Source organism: Morone saxatilis, unplaced genomic scaffold (assembly GCF_004916995.1).
Source record: "Morone saxatilis isolate NCDOM2014 unplaced genomic scaffold, NCSU_SB_2.0 Contig9, whole genome shotgun sequence".
NCBI lineage: Eukaryota > Metazoa > Chordata > Actinopteri > Moronidae > Morone > Morone saxatilis.
The window spans coordinates 18,332,124-18,345,575 of record NW_023340268.1 but is presented as its reverse complement, the minus strand read 5'-3'; the positions used below and the strand labels follow the sequence as shown (position 1 = coordinate 18,345,575).

Here is a 13,452-nt window from a genome sequence, read left to right as displayed (position 1 = left end):
GGTAAGGTGACTCCACAGAGCCCGAATGATACTAAAAGACAGCACAAAGTCCCAGCCACAGCCTGTTCACCCTGCTGCCATCTGGGAAGAGACAGACGTATTTGCTGTCGTACACCAGACAAGAACAGCTTCTTCCTTCAGGCTGTGAGACTGCTTAATTTTATCCTCAGCACTCCATTATGTAAAATAATAGATGTATTATTTATTTGCCCAGCTACTGTATGTAACTTTTGTATGTAACATTTGTTTCTTAAGTAGCATTAAAGGGAACTACAACTTGATCTCATTATACAAACTGATTGCGCCACACAAACTAGTTCTTAGAGATTTGTTGTAAATGTTTTACACCCAGTAACTGTCAGGTGAAACTTAGCTTGGTTCAGTTACCATAGCTAACTGAACCAACCAACTAATGTTAGTCTGAAGAACAAAACAGGTCATGTGGAACATGGTTGTCATTTGACCTGATAATTCAAAATGCTGTTTTATAATGTGAACTAGGAAGATTTAACCAAAATAATGAAATATACCTCAAATTACGAAACGTTAAGCTAATAATGTTAGGCTAAATGACGAAATAACGTAAATTAGCATTCTGAACTGCATGAGTACTACTAAATCTGACATTCATATTTATCGTGTATGTGTCAAAAAGTGTAAAGTTTTACATTTAAGTTTAACATCTTATTTGACCCCTAAAACTGTGAGTTATGCTAAAGCTTGTGATGCTAAAGTCACTGTTTTAGACTGCACTGCACTACAGATGTTTCCAGCTGTAGCCAGCAATATACAGTCTTTTCAAGCTAAGACATTCCTTACATTTTTATGTGCAATGCAATAAAGTAAATCACTTGTTTGAAACCAGCTAACATTAGCAGCTCCTGAGAACCTAGCTAGTAGAAATAGCTACCCAATCCAGGACAAGTGCCCCCTATATGCAGACACTGTAGTGACATAGGTACATAGACCAAATCTCATCAGTTCTCATTCATTTCTTCACATTGTTCCCAGAAACCTAGTGTAAGTGGATTAGGACAATTTTAAATGCAGCTCTGGGTTTATTGAACCGACACAGAACAACCATCAAGATTTTTTTTTTTAAGAGGGCCCCAAGAGAGTGTCAGCAGTGAACTTGTGCGAAACACAAGGGGCAAAAAATAAAAATAAAAATAAAAAGGTGATATAGAGTGGAAATAAGTTATGTTATTGTGAGAAAAACAAAGGAGAAAGCTCTGATTGCGTGGAGCCCAGGAGTGTGAGAGGCAGATGGGAGAGGCAGGAGCATCAGTCTTTTCCAGCTGCTTGCTGGCACACACACTGACGACAAGGTTACGACCCCTCTGGCTTTCACTTTTTGTCTTCCCTTCTCCATCTTTCCACTTCAAACACCCTCTTTCTCTGTATCTCACTCTGTCTTTTTTTGCCACTTATCGCATTTCCCCTGCAGACATCCGATGTACTGTATGACAGTTTCTAATCACCCAGTGAAAAACACCAGCGCAGGCGGCTGTTGCCCCCCCCCATTTACTTCTTGGCTCCTGACGTTCCACCTCGCATCCAACACATGGTGATCCCACATCCTTGGAAATGTGTGACTCACTTAGCAAATTCATTGAATGAATCTATAAAAATATCTACAATTTTGGCAGGATTTGTGTTGTGTACACATTGTATATGTGTAGGCGAACTGTGGGTGTGCGTTTGCCGTATTGCTTCATCTCCACTCTATGAATGTTGTATAACGATGTTTACTGTTCATAGCATATCTCGTGCTGCTCTTTCCTTAATCCTGTCATCTTTACATAATGCAAAGTTGTCCTGAGAAGATTCACAAATCCCCTTGGTGTGTTAAACTTGGCGATTACGCTGATTGGGGCTCTGATGTGTATCCCTCTGGTAGATTTGGTGTGTGGTTAAAAAAACAGGAAGAGTTGGGAGAGGCAAGGGAGCTCTTGCCTAAAAGTCATCACATTAATATAAGGCAAAGGACATTGCTCTCTAATATACTTACATAAAGAGGATTTAGCCTCCACTTCGCGTTCTCACAACCATAATCTAACTGTCTTTCGTGCAACTTCTCTCTATCCCAGCAAGATTTGATCAAACGTCGTTGATCTCTGCATAATGCAGCAGGTTTTCAGTTCAAAATAAAACTTGACAAATGTTCAAACCAGCCTGGAAAATCAGATGCCTTGACGGTATATTTAACTGTGGAACTGAAGTGATGTTAGGGAAACATCTAGAACATACGTATGTGGCTCAAAAGGCATCTCAATTCCCAAATAAGGCAGAGGCATGCAGCTGCAGAGAAGTGGAAAAAGCTTGGGAACCTAAATGTCACGCTTCAGTGAAAGGGGGGGGCGGACTGTGCCATACTGCCGCGCCACATAGCTGTCTCACTTTCATATTTCCTGCCCTGGTGATGAAAAAAGAGAGAAGGTATCTAAAAATACCAGCACACCCCTCCAAACAGCCAGCTCAGCAAGAATTTCCCCTTCACAAGAGATCATGTCGCAGCGACGGAGGCCCACAAGCTGCGTGATGGAGATATCCCACAATGCAGTGCAGTGACTTGTACAGTACCAACGTGCAGGGCTCGCCCCAGGGTCAGATGGGAAAGATCACACGTTCAGACAACTCCACGCCTTGCTTGCAGACTCTCTTATGCTCCCGCTCAGCATCCTCCTCCCTCCTCGTCTCCTGCAGACTCGGCTGTGAAGTTCACACATCAGTCTGCTGATCGCAAGCAAACAATCAACTCCTCGCTGGTTAGCGGCTCCCCTGGTTTCTCAATTCTAGCATGAAGCTGGGGACTACAACTGCTGGAGGTGTGACTCTACTACACCTGGGTGATAAGAAATTCTGTCACAATGAAAATCAACACAGCTTCTCATTTTAGTACTGCATAATGAATCTGCTCCACACTGAAATTCTAGGGGAGATGAAATTATAATAAGACACACGAGACTTCATGTGATGAAATGTTGAATCTATAAAAACACGGTATGATTTAGTAGTTCTAGTTCACTCAGGTAAAGCTTCACTTATGTGTTATTGTATATCATGATGTGTTATTATTTATTCATTTAATGGATCCCTATTAGCTACAGCTTCTTTCCCTGGGTCCACAGGGAACACTACAGCAATTTAACTATACAAATACTTAATTAAATCCTACTTAAATCAATCTTAACAAGACTGCAAATGTTAGCTTTTTAGCACTTATCCCTAGTGAAGGTTACACTTGAGAAAAGACTGGCAAGAATCTTAATTTCCTATATCAATGCAGCAACAGTCTAGGACCAGATTTGCCGCTTGATTTACCTGCAATTTAAGATTTATTATTGATTAATCTGCAACTATATTGTCCATAAAATATTTTATTTTACAAATGTAGGAAAACAGTTAAAACTGCCCATCACAGTTTGCCAAAAGCCAAAGGTGCCAAACGTGTTGCTTCTTTTGTTCAACCAACAAAACCCAACAACATATGTCATACAGGACTGATAAAGGAGGTTATTTTTTTTATTTATTTAAAACATTGAGCTTAAATCTGATATACAGTCTGAAAAGCATTTGGGACCACTTGTCACGTTGTTTTCACGTTAAAAACGACTGATTATAGCTACTTTAAAAACAAAAAAAAACAAAAGCGGAGGTTTAACATGATCACCATCAAACTTACAGCCAAATGTCTGTATGACTGTAACAACACATGCAACGAGAACCACTCTGTATAAACAATCAATAATCCTGACATATTTTCCATAGAGGAGATTAAGGCAAGGAATCAGAGCGAATGATTGTCTCTGGGACTGCACGCAATCTGTACGCATCTGTGCTTTCAGCTGTAGCTCTCCAACATCTTCTTTCCTGACTTGTTTGCCCCTGTCTTCTTTCCTTTCCTCCACCCCTCTCTTATTCTCTGTCGGTTTCTTTCCGCTCTCTGGTTGACGTGTAAGTGAAACACACTTACATCTCACATCTCCACCGTGGAGAATAACAACTTGCACAGCAGCGCAGCACTCTAAGCGGTGACAGCCTTGTAAGCTTCAATGCAGTCACTGTCACTGCTTTCATTTAAGACTACAGCCACTCTATTGCCTTTTACTGTAATACTCCAGATCTGTCATATGTAAAGGACAAAGGCTGTTCTATTTACAGCTGACAAACAACATGCTTTTAAGGTTTGTTTCCATGTTTTTACAAATGGGTCCCTTTTTTGTTTGTATGTCGTGAACAGGTGCACACACGCAAGAGTATGCATTGACGTAATACTGGGGCTGGGTATCATTTAAGAAATGATGACACCAGTACCAATACCTACCCTAAAAGTGATAATGTAGTACTTTGTTCAATACCTTTTATAAAGTACAAATACACTGCGCTCCACTTCACCTCCACAGACTGTATGTAGCTGCTAGCTGTAGCTGCGGCAGTGGACCAATAACACATCTCATTAAATCGAAGTGCACTTGCAGTGATTGGCTGCAGGCAAAACCATACTAATAGTAATTTTCTTCAAGATCTGGGTACACAAAGGATTGGATGCACATTATTGGTAGTGACTGAAGACGTTTCAATACTACCAATACTACTACTACTACTACTGTGTTATTTTGGTTGATACCGTAAAGGTTAAGGGGGACATTTAGGAGGATCTATTGGCAGAAATGGAATATGACATTCATAGGCATGTTTTCATTAGTGTACAATCACCTGAAAATAGGAATTGTTGTGTTTTCTTTACCTTAGAATGAGCCGTTTTTATCTACAGACCAAAAGGTCCACCCTGTCGAACCACCATGTTTCTACAGTAATCCAGTATGAGTTTAATGACCACTGTAATTTGTCCTACGCACTTTACTGCCCGTCCTTGTTTCCAGATTGTCAAATACAGATGCGAGCGGTGTTCAGTTAGGTGCAATCTGCAACTTCACCACAGATGCCACTGAATCCTACACACTGGTCCTTTAAAGGTGCAGATGTAAACAATCCAGGATGTAAAATGTTGAAAAAAATGTATGTTGCAGATGTTTTATGGAGATTTAAATTGCATTTAACATTGTTGTTGGACCTCACAGATAGCTTACATAAATATGTTTGGTCAGAAACACTTAATTTAAATACAGTATAACACACAGAAAACACCTTCGATTACTAAATGCTTTGAAATTAGTATTTTTGCACTTTTCTATTGCTACTTAGTAAAGTCAAAGATCTGACTACCTGCTGCACCACTACCATCCATCACAACACTTGCAAACTACATGTTTCCAGTCATTAATTCTCATTAGGAAGTCACAGAAGCATGTCTGGCCCCATGAGACTCTTCATCACTACTGATCACCAACATGGGCGCTGCTAATAATTAAGCCCCCCTCTGAAAGCAGATCTACATCTATAATATCTGGCATCCTCTGGGGCACCTGTCCAGCCCTGTCCCCCATGAATCACTTGGAGCTCCTTTCATTTGAGCCAAGCAGCAGCAACACTAACAGTAATCTACAAATGCTAGAAAGGCTGCAAGTCAATTCTTGATAAGTATAAAGACAGGAAAGTATCACCACAAACAAACATTAAAGAAAAAAACATAAGCATTATAGCAGTATAATGCTGTGCCCTGAGAGGCAGACAGCACATTTAATTGAACAGACTCCACAGAATAATACTGCTCTTTTGCACACAGCTCCACAGAAAAAAAGGCTGCTATGTGATTGCACCAGCAGCTGAAGAAATGAGTCTGCAGTCATTACGGCTGCTTGTAAATGCATCCAAGCCAGCCGGCGCCAGATCGATTTTTCTATTTCTGATTGGCCCTGTTATTGCCCAGAGAGCCCTGCGAGGGGCTGGCAGAGGGGAAAACTCTGAGCTTAATTGATGCTGTCATGGTATGAAACAGGTTATAATTTTTCACCCGGACCACTCTCTCTCTCGCAATACCGCTCTACTCCCATATAAAAAAAAACAAATAAAGGCACAACATCCACTACTCTGTTTATATTTATGCCGCTGAGGTGGAGACACAGCTGGTGGTTATTCTTCCATAAAATTCCTCACGTTCTGCTCAGGCGTAGAGTAGAGTTTTAATGTCCCAGAGCGGCAATTTGGCTTACAGACAGCAGTCAATAAGGGTAGATACAAAAAGAACACAAGGACATGGGGCTGAATACATTTCGTCAATGAAGAGTGCTCTTGCATGTTTTTGTTCCCTTCAGATTCCTCAAAATTTCCCTGAAATGGCATCTTCAAGCCCATTACTTGTCTAATAAGCCAACTGGAATGGTTCCAGTAAGTCGTGTGTTATAGATAAAATCTCGTTTTTAAAAGTTTATTCAAAAGTTGTCATTACAATGGAGGTATTCGCCACAGGGCGATAACAATTTCCTAACTTTGGTGATGTGACTTTGCGACTGGTTTGCTACCCTCCAAAGTCTGGGTACCTTCTGCTGTTCCAAAGAAGACTGAAAGATATACGTAATTATGTCTCTAACACAGCTTTCCAGGAACGGTCAGGAACAGGACTTCTACTCTCCTTGATAAGACTGTAAGATTTATGCACTGTGGCTCCATCAATCTGTTTCCTCCCTCTACCCTGTCTCTGTTTTCAGACAATTCACAATTAAAACTGTGTGCATCAGCCATCAAACCTTAGATAAAACATACTTAACTCACCTGCCAATTCTGCATTCCAACCACAGATATCACGCCTTTCCAGGCTGCACATCATTTCTCAGTTATCTCTATACTTTTGCAAGGAATTACAGAAAGTAAGTAAGTTTGCACAGGACTGCAAAGGAGTAAGTTAATTTATGAATAAAGGCCTCAGACCAAACCACAACGTCCTTGATCTCTTTAGACGTGGCCGGTAGACTGAAACTAAACTGTAAGATCAGAGGGGCCTAGAGGAGCTTTGCAAAGATTTGTTGGCTTCCCATAACAAAGGTCCAACTCCTCACCATGTCTCATAGGGCAGGTGACATAGTGAAAAATGACTAAGGGACTTATCCATAGAGCAGTGACTAAAATCCCTCCATAAGTGCATCAGGAGGTATGCTCTGCAATTCTCTTGGCAGGCAAAAAGGGCACAGAGAAACAATTTTTAGCTCAGTATCAGAGTAGCACAACCTGTTTCAACCACAGTCTCACTAGTGGGTGTTTCTATATAAACACACAGGTCCAGGCTTAATCTCAAGGCCTGTCCAAACCTTCGATTTCAAGAGTCCTTTGAAGAAAAATGCAGGCGTTTGGTACTTCGTCAGAGACTTTGCACTTGCTGTCAGTTCCTCCATCCTATTCCTTAAAGTCCTGGTTCTGGTGTGGTAAATTCCATGGCCTTCCTTCAAAATTGTGCCTGGTTCCGTTGCCACCACACCAGAAATGCAGCTCCTAATGAGAAATTCTCGGCCGTCTGTGGGTTCTGGCCATGCTACCATTAAAAAAAGACCAGTATCACAAGAAAAAAGTTCACAACCTCTATGATAGTAAATGGATCAGACAATGGGGCAAACAAATCCTCCCTTCTCCAAACGAACAGACTAGGAAACAGCTAAGTGAAATGTCAAACCAAGGAGAATGTTTCTGCAGGTCGGCACTGGGGCAGTGCCCCGACTACAGCTACGTCTTGTTTGACAGGCGTAAGCCAGGCATCTAAATCAAGAGAGAACCCCTTGAGGAGTCAAGAGTCAGGGGAGGAAAAAGAGAAAAAGGAAAATATTCTTGTTATGCATACTGTACAACTTCTCAGTCTAAAAGGACTAATTAAACTGTTAGTTCCTTTAAACTGAAACTACATTCTATCAGGGAGCCTTTTCAAATGGGCAGAGAGACAAGAAGAAAATGTACTGAATTAAGATGAAAGGCTATTAGAAAGGGGACAGGAAGAGATCTCATGATGAGCGGGAGAGAGAGAGAGAGAAATAAAGTCAAGAGGTAAAATGGGGAGGAAGAAATAGTCTTGTGGCCCGGGAGAGAAGTGATAGATGGCAGAAAAGGAGGATAGATAGAGGTGAAGAGGAAGAGGCCACTTTGAGATATGATCTCAACAGAGGTATGGGTGGAGTGTGCGGCGAGTGCGTATTCTCCACCGCACATTATCGGCCCGAGAGATGTTGGCCCCTTCATGCTGAGGAACACACACCCTCACACACTTTTCTCCCCCCTGACTTCATTAGCCAAACCGCATGCAGAGCTCTGGGAGTAATTGGCTGCTCTTTCAGCCTCCTAATGGCTGGAGGAGAGGAGAGAACAGGAGGTGAACTAGAAGAATTACTGTCATTTATTAAAAATCTCCACTTGAAACTTACTTTCTAACTTGCTTTTATAACATTTCTTTTTAATACTTTCTAATTAGCTACTTTATTGTTTCTGTGGTTCTTTCCTCTTCCTACTTAACTTGTTTTTATGCTTCTATTAGAAGACAAAAGGAGGAATAACTTAATGGTCCCATCAGGTTATTCCAGACCAGTGTCTATTGATTGGATTCCTCCCTAATTATGCTGCTTAAGCTTGATATCTAATTTGTTCATTAGTTGAAAGTAAAGCACTTTTGGTACTTTGACATACTTGTACTTCACTGGAGTACTTCCATTTTATTCTACTTTTCATTTCTACCCCACTACATTTCAGAGGGACTTTTTATTTATTTAACAGCTGTAGTTAAAGGTTACTTTTCAGATTAAGATTTTACATGAAAAAAACACACACATTGATTCATTAGTATTAATAATTTAATAATGTAAAATATAATAATATATAATTTGCTGAACAAGAACTTTTACCTTAAAGGATATTTTGATTATAATATAGAAAAGATTCTTCCACCACATTCACTTCACACACATTTAAAAGCAAGCAACTGCAGTCCATTCATAAAAGGCAAGCAGCAAATCCAAAAGAATAATTCACACGGTAAGGATGCTTTAACAAGGACCAAACCCAACACTTGCTGTGCTCTAAGCCACATCGAGGGTCACACTCCGATTGATTGGTGACATCTCTAGTTTGGGCACGCGCTGTGTTTTCCCCTGAGCCGTCCACCTCCAGCAGAGCAGCTGCTCTCTCGGCCTTATCACAGGCTTTATCAGACTGGATGTCTGACGGGCAGGAGACGCTCCTCCCAGTAGGATCAGGGCAGATTATAGGGTCGGCAGCGCACATGGGAAACACAGACCTCGTGTCAACCCACGCAGGCCACATCCCACACATCCCACTCCCCTACATATAAAAACATAGCCACGTCAAGGCTTACAAAGCCTGTGGCTCCGTTAGTCTTCTCTAATTCTCACTATAGCTTTACGATAAAGATGTAACATGCAACATTATGAAGAAGTCATAATGATCATCAGGGTTATTCTGGCTCAGGCTTGAGACTTAAATTTTTTACTGAAAGACTGTGTTACAAACAGAGGTGTGGGGTTTGAACGAAGTGGAAGGGAGGGACAGTCTAATGAAATACACTTCTAATTGCATTAGAATCCAGTGTTTCTTAAAGCTTGGCCTATACTAAAGACTAAAAGTGAGGATATCTTGGTGTCTGCTGTTTTACCCAAACTTCAAGCAAGTTCAATACTAAATCATGTGAGTACCCCTTTAACATGCTTCCAGTTTTTCAGTTAGAAATGTCAGCTTCAAACATTGGTGTAATAAATGAAACTATGTTTTAAGCAGGTGGCTGTTGATTTTGTCTGTTTGAATATAATCATTATATAGGACACAGGAGGTGACCGCAGCTTGCAAACAGAGTACACTGAGCAGGCCCAGGACCCATCCCTGCTTGCACCAAAAAAGTCTTCACACCTAAACAACAAAATTGGTAATTTTGGTAAGTTTAAGCAACTAAAACCGCTTAATTGTTATGTCTAGGGAAAGATCGTGGTCGTGGTTAAAGGTCTTGAAAACCTACTTTCTCAATCAGATTCCTACTGTGAGCAATGTGGTCCTAAATGAGCACAATATTGTCTGCCAGCATTAGGGCATTTTTGGGCTATTTCATGTTTATGTTGTTATGCATTGTCAATCAAATCTGATCAAGCCAAACCCACAGCAGTTGAGTTTGAGTTGAGTAGAAAGTGTTGAACTTCAACTCTATTTGTTGCTTATTTTCCCATTAAATACGTTTGATTTGAAAGGGGCTTAAAAATAAACCAAAGTTGACTGTTGGTGGAAGATGACCCACAGTATAATAGCAGTACAACAACATTAAGCTACTTCCGCAATTTCGCACTACTAAAAGATAGAAATGTAAAAACACTGTGGTGAGGACAGTGTGTTATATTCAATACGTAATTGTAATCATCATAACAATCGTGGAGATAATGGTTCATAGGAAAGTGGTATTTGAGCACTAAAGACAAAACGTAATATAACTCTCATAGAGGATAAACAGAACCATTTCCTCCCCATTACAGTTTTACACTGCCAGACCACAGAGCCATTTTACACTCAGCCTTTACGTCCATCTCTTTGCTGTTCTCTTAATGATTATGTTCTCTTTTCTTTCCATAAAGAGAGTTAGTGTTGTCCTCTGAGAAAATTCCAATGGCCTTCCACATCCATCATGCTGCCATAAGATGTACAAACAGCAGGCCTCTGCGGGGGGAAGTTAACCCGACCCGAGGCCCGGATGCCTCTCTGGCTACACCGAGGTCTCCGAACATCAGGAGCATTCAAAGCCCTTACTTGTCTCCCTGGAAGAAAGGAAAAGCTCCAAGTGGCTGAGCCTTTTTGCGTTTCTATCCCGTGATCCACCACTGACCTGTTCTCACGTGACGAGACAGAAACCTTAATTCAAAGTGACTTTCAGGTCGTGTACTTATGTATTCCATGCATACATGTGGTCAGGGGCATCTTGTCAAGAATTTCTAGCAGCGTCACATGAGAGCAAGGTCACTGATATGAGCAACACTGGATGGTTCCTGCGAAAGCCTGCAGTATAGAATATAGAAAGAAGTGCATTGTGCACAGTGGAGACATGCATGAAGGAGCCACTGAAGAGAGTAAGAGGCGATATTAAAAACTAGTTCCCTCTCCCTCTGCACCGCAAATCACCTGCCTCATTGAAACACAAGCTGACTACAACATCTATCATTTTTCTAGGTGCTCAACGCCTCAGGGTTAAAACCTCTGCTGCTCTGTATGTATACAAGTGTGTATGTGTGTGTGTGCAGGCAAGTGTGTGTATGAGCTGAGTTACTGAGAGAGAGGTGCTCCAGCACACATTTATCTTCTTATGTAACAACTAGACTAGCATTAGCACATGCAGGCTAAACGCCGCCTCTACCCAGCAAAACATCGGCAGCAGGACTCTGCCCGTTAGTTATGTTTCCTCAGGACACAATCCCCAAATACACATTAATTAGTCAGGACCGTTCCTCCGCCGTGACACATTCCCATTAACCTGAGGTCAGACCCAATGTCGGCCGCATTATTGGATCTTTCATCATTCTCTTCATGATTAGCTGCCCCAAACGACAACCGCAGAATGACCACAGTGCCTTTTCGACCCTATAACTGCAACTCGTGTTACTCCCGTGAACATCCCTGAGTGGATGACGGGCGACTTCCCACACAAGATCTCACTTCTCTGTGCCTAATGCCAAGTCTGACAGGAACCAGTTAAATCTGAAAGGATTACACCGAAGGCGCACAACGGCTGGGTGGCATTTAGGAAAGAAAACGAAGAGGCAAATGTATTATATCGCCGTAGCACAGCAGGGCCTGAATCAGGCATAAACGGGCTTGTTATCTCAAGGAGAAGGAGAGCAGAGGTGAACACCTAAGTGACAGATGATAATTAAAGATGGCATGTTATGTTCCCTCAAGGGCTACTGGGCCCCTGCCTATTATTTTATTTATTTAGTCCACAACATAAACCTCTACTCCATCTCCGCTGTGGATAAAAGGATAAATCAAATGTTTTATGAGATGCCGAGATTGCAGCTATACGATGGAGTGGGCTAACTGAGCAGACCTCAAGCTGCATTAGAACCACACTGATTGGTTAGTAAGGCTGGTATCAACCTATTACAGAGCAGTCAGATAGCCTAATAAGTCCTGAGTCTCAGTAATAGAGCAAAGAACTTTATGCCTTGGCTCATTCAGCTGATGTTATAGTATCCTGTAGGTTAGAAACAGCAAATATAGCATATTACTGCTAAAATACTACAAAATAAAAGCCATTTATTTGATTGAGATATCTGTAAACTGACTCATGAAAAACAAAATACACATAATTCAGTAGCCTATTTATATATCGGTCTATAATGTTGCCATATAAGAATACTCATATACTCTGCAGTCTCAACAGGAATATTACAGCCTGGGCAGCCAAAAAGAGGATGCAGTTCAATCTTTCTTTTCCTCTTTTCCCTCCTGTATGCCCTCTTTCAGGGAGATGAGAGCTGAATACACCTCGTGGCTCTAAAACAGAGAGAGAGAGAGAGAGCTGGAAGATCCAGAGCACCACCGTGCGCATCCGTCCTTGCCTCTTGTCCCGCGTTCAGATCATTCATAAAAATGGCAGACCGACGCCACTATCATCCTATTGGCTGCACAACACACCTTTTTCGTCCCTTTTTCTTTTAGTGATTACATTAAAGCGCTCCCTCAGATGATCAGCCCGAGTGGACCGCACAGAAAGCATCAACATCTGCCTTAATGCGATCAAACAAACTGCAGGGGGTATACGGGAATGCTCTCAGATCACATACAGTCGGCTCAGCCTTCACTCGGCGCTTTATTGTCGCCACACAGCCGAAATACGCATCGTTTCAGCGGGTAAACAAAAGCGTCCGCGCCGCTTCTCCACAAGCTGAATGCGTTCTACCAGCGACAGCGTTACAGAAAGCATCCATTAAATAGCTATGTCAGAGCACCTGTGATGTATGCGAATGTCGACCCTTCTTCCTTACCCGATGAAGCCGAGGCAGTGTCTGTGGAGGAGAGGCTCCGGATCAGCGGGGCCGGTGTGCGGGACAGCCGGGTAGAGATGCAGGAGATGCTCGGCTCCTTCCTCCTGGTGCTCCAGGTGAATAGTGTTGACCGAGATCTCCGTCCGCTTACTTACTACTGCTGCTACTGATTCTTATTGCACACTCACACAGACCCACTCACACACACACACACACACACACACACACTGAGTGACTGAGTGACTGAATAAGTGGCCCTTGGCTACAGCAGCCGAGCCCTGCAAACCATGTTACCGTGAAGAGGCAGCAGTGATGGTGCTGCGGTGCTGCTGCTGCTGCTGGCGTATCCTCTCCTCCGGGGGCCGGGTTTGAGACGGGATAGCAGCGGAGGACAGTGTGTTTGAGTGGTGAGCGCCGTTGGAGTGGATTTAAACGGGGGGATGGTTTCGTTGGGATTACGTGGTAGGGGTTTAATTAGACAGCGCAGCGCCTATTGGCACCGACGTTGCGCACAGACCTCCTCCTACTTCCCCCCCCCTCT

At 42.3% G+C, this 13,452-nt stretch overlaps 1 protein-coding gene across 1 annotated transcript in view; it reads right to left on the bottom strand.

The window, feature by feature from the left end:
• LOC118342337 (hippocalcin-like protein 1) overlaps positions 1-13,310 on the bottom strand; it is a 35,613-nt gene extending 22,303 nt beyond the window's left edge. Inside the window, exon 1 of the mRNA XM_035680828.1 lies at positions 12,912-13,310. The gene's annotated coding sequence lies outside the window, so the exon portion shown is untranslated. The remainder of the gene's footprint in view (positions 1-12,911) is intronic.
• Between the last annotated feature and the right edge of the window lie 142 nt (positions 13,311-13,452).